The following is a 4,480-nucleotide window of genomic DNA, read 5'->3' as shown; positions in this document are numbered from 1 at the left end:
GTCTCCGTCTTGCCAATGAGAGAGAGAGAGAGAGAGAGAGAGAGAGAGAGAGAGACATTGTTAATGCAACAGATAATTACATAAAAGAATTTTTATGATCCAAATACGTTAACGTTACAGGTATATTGAATTACTGACCACCTACTGTTGTAACTTTTTCTCCTTTCCACAAAGTCATTACCACGTATGTGTTATGCAATTAAGGGTACACTCGGGCACACCATTCTATCTTATATCTCTTCCTCTTGTTTTTTTTTATTTATTTTTTTATTGTTTATATATGAAAGATATAATTTAACTGTTGTTACTGTTCTTAAAATGTGTTATATATTTCCTCGTTTCCTTTCCTCACTGGGCTATTTTCCCTGTTTGAGCCCATGGGCATATAGCATCCTGCTTTTCCAACTAGGGTTGTTGCTTAGCAAGTAATGATGATATATATGTATATATATATATATATGTATATATATATATATATATATATATACTGTATATATATATATATATATATATAAAGAGAGAAAGAGAGAGAGAGAGAGAGAGAGAGAGAGAGAGAGAGAGAGATTTAAAGGTAAGGGGCAATTACTGTGCAAGGCACCTTGAAAAATCTTGCTGTAGGATCGATAGAGAGGCAGTTTGGATAGCACGTGTTGAAGAGGTGTCAACGATCCATTATTGAAAACAATTAAACGTTCTGTAAGACAACGTAGACGTCAAAGTGACTGGTTTGGTGGAAGAAACGTGCCTCGGATATTGATGTACGTTTTCAAAAGCTGTTCAGTATCTTCATTGATGAAATTGATTGGAAAGTCAATCGGGGACTTCAGACGTTGGAGCGAAGTTGCAGTACAAAAAAAAAAAAAAAAAAAAAAAGTCTTGATTCTAGTATGAAATGGCTAATATCTCCCGATATTACAGTACTGATAAATTGCAGAGACAAAGAAAAGTTTTTTCATGTTTTAAAGGTTTAAAGGCCGCTCATGAATGGCAGAGGCAAGGCACTGTGACATTGCCCTATCAAACAGGACAATGCCCTAGAGACTGACCATATATACATATGATCAGCGCCCAAGCCCCCTCTCCATCCGAGCTAGGACCAAGGACGGCCAGGCAATGACGGCTGATGACTCAGCAGATAGACCTATAGCCTCCCCAAACCCACCTATCCTTAGATCATAAGGATGTTGAGGTTGCAGCGACTAAAGAAACTGTCGAGTTTGAGTGGTACTCGAACCCCAGTCTGGCGTTCACCAGTCAGGAACGTTACCACATCGGAATTGATAGAAGACATTGGGGAGTTATTATAAGTGAAGCAATGAAGGTAGCAGTCCAATGTCTGTTGATTCAACTGAGATCTGTTTTGGCCAGGAGAGAGAGAGAGCGTAGGGCAAGCAGCCAAGCACTCACACATATCCTAATGCTTGTGAAGATCCGGAAATTGAACGTCGTCTGGCGATGTCGTATATTTATCTGAATGTATGTGTGTATATGTATGTGTATATATATATATATATATATATATATATATATATATATATATATATATACTATATATATACATATATATATATATATATGCATATGTATATGTGTATATATATGTGTGTGTATATATATATATATATATATATATATATATATATATATATATATATATATATATATATATATATAGATATATATTATAGTGTGTATGTGTGTGTGTGTGTAGAGAGAGAGAGGAGAGAGAGAGAGAGAGAGAGAGAGAGAGAGAGAGAGAGAGAGAATACAAAGTTACATCAACAAATGTAGCCATTTCTAGTCTACGGCAGGACAAACTGGGTTGGCTATTTGCATCACCATGCAGGCCGATGCAGTTTGGTGATAGAGGGAGTCTTTAGTCTGATCGCTCATAGAAACCATCCTAGTATGGGTGGCCTTGACTAGTACAGCTGTATTGATCATGGCAATACACAAATCCCCATTAGGAAAAGGCTAAATATATACCCACACGTGTGTATACATATATATATATATATATATATATATATATATATATATATATATATATGTGTGTGTGTGTGTGTGTGTGTGTGTGACCTGGCCTTTCATTAGAAGGGGCCAGCGTTCGATCCCAAGTATGAGGTAGAAATTTATTTCTATTTGAACACGATGTTGTGTTGATATTTATCCATATATATATATATAATATATATATATATTATATATATATATATATATATATTTTTTTTTTTTTTTTTTCCTCAAGCAAGGAAAGGTGACCATTTAATTTCTTGGGAGTTTTTATCCTGTTTAAAAGCAAAGACACAGCAAAATTACTTTGCACAATGAAGGCACAGGTAATAAATGTCATGTTTTACCTGAACTAGGGAAAAAAATCGAGGAAGGAGGAGAATAGATCCGACGTTTTTGGGGAAGAGTAAAGAGGCTTAGAACGAGGAGGATCAACCTTTGGAAAATAGCGCAGAGGATTGGAGTTTGTAGGGGAGTCCTGGAAGGAGGGGGGACTTTGTGTTCGTTTTATGATGATGGGGACCCCTTTACCATTAAGGGCAGGAAACATTTAGGAGAGTTATGTTGGTAGGTTGGTACGCCAAGGAAGATAATGGTATTCGCCTCTGGTCTCTCTCTCTCTCTCTCTCTCTCTCTCTCTCTCTCTCTCTCTGTCCTTAAAGTATTTTAATGGTAATTTTAATACTGAAATTACTCAGTAGACCATGTGGATAGGTATGGCGGAAAAGATTAGCCTTCATTTTAGTGCTCTCTATACCTCTTTAATCATGAGATCCTTTTTTATTCAATTCAAACAGTTGGGGGTATGTGGGTCTTTTCATAGTATCATTATTGGATATTTGCGTAATATATTAAAAAGCGTTGTTATTCATGGGCACTATGATAGCTCTAGCTATGTAGTAGCATAGGTTTCTCATGGTAGTGTTCTCTTCCCTTAACTTTCCATACTACGCATATGTGGTTTGGCCCAGAAAACAAGCTCGTTGCATATGCAGATGATGCTACTCTCTTTGGTTCAATTCAATCTCCTGAATTTAGATCTGGTGTTGCCGAATCCATTAATAGAGATCTAGCTAAAGTTAGTGCATGCTGCAAATTATGGGGTATTAAGTTGAACCCTGACAAAACTCAAAGTATGATTGTAAATATGTTGAGGACAGTGAATCCTCAACACCTAACTCTTTGTATTGCCAATGTCTCTTTAACTAGATACAACTTTGTTTCTTCTTCAATTGCACAAACAAATGGCATATCAAGAGTCTTTCGTGATTTTTGAGATCTTTCTATCCTTAAGAAATGTTTTAATTCTTTAGTTCTACCCGTTTTGAGTAATGTTTTCCTGTCTGGTCTTCAGCTATTGACTCTCGTCTTCATTTTTTTTTTGGACTAGAACTTGCGGTTTATTAAATTCCCTATCCATGATCTGGACATTAATCTAGGTTTTTCATAATTCTGAACATCCTTTGCATTTATATCCCCCCATCCTGTACCATCCTGTACTTATTACAAAGGTATGAGTTAGTTCTAACAGCCTTGTCTTCTCTATCACAGTTTTGTAGAAGTTTTATTCCAGCTGTGACCAGATTTTGAAATGACCTTCCTAATCTGGTGGTTGAATCGGGAAATTTTCAAAAGTTGGACTTTTTGCAAGTTCTTCTCTGTTGATCATGCTGACATACGTCTCGTTTCATAGTTTATAAATTACTGGTCTATTTTAACGTTGTTATTGGTCGTATTGTAGAAGTTTTATTCCATCTGTGACCAGATTTTGAAATGACCTTCCTAATCTGGTGGTTGAATCGGGAAATTTTCAAAAGTTGGACTTTTTGCAAGTTCTTCTCTGTTGATCATGTTGACATACGTCTCGTTTCATAGTTTATATATTACTGGTCTATTTTAACGTTTTTATTGGTTGTAATATATTTCAGTTTATTATTATTACTCACTTATAATTTATTCGTTATATCTCTATTTCTTTCCGCAATGGGCTGCTTTCCTTGGTGAACCATTGGGCTTGTAGCATCATGCTGCTGTTTTACCTATGGTTGTCGTTTGGGTTAATGATAATAATAATAATAATAATAATAATAATAATAATAATAATAATAATAATAATAATAATAATAATAATAATAATTTATCTTTTAATCTCGAATGAACTTTGGAAATTTCCCATAAAAAGTCCGGAATGAGAACAAGCTATGCAACTGAGAGAGAGAGAGAGAGAGAGAGAGAGAGAGAGAGAGAGAGAGAGAGAGAGAGAGAGAGAGAGGAGAGAGAGAGAGAGAGAGAGCTTTCCAATAAGGGTGATTTTAATATTGTAGTAGGCGAATATTTTTACAGACATTTACTGTTATAGTTTTCATGGACAATCTATATCTTTTAATTAATTGTGTTTATTAGTTCAACTTATGGAAATTCGTGTTATATACGATTAAATGTTCATTTGTTTATGGGGGTTTTAATG

This window comes from Palaemon carinicauda, chromosome 21 (assembly GCF_036898095.1).
Source record: "Palaemon carinicauda isolate YSFRI2023 chromosome 21, ASM3689809v2, whole genome shotgun sequence".
Taxonomy (NCBI): Eukaryota; Metazoa; Arthropoda; class Malacostraca; order Decapoda; family Palaemonidae; genus Palaemon; species Palaemon carinicauda.
The sequence above is the reverse complement of the archived record's forward strand: the minus strand, read 5'-3'. Positions refer to the sequence as shown.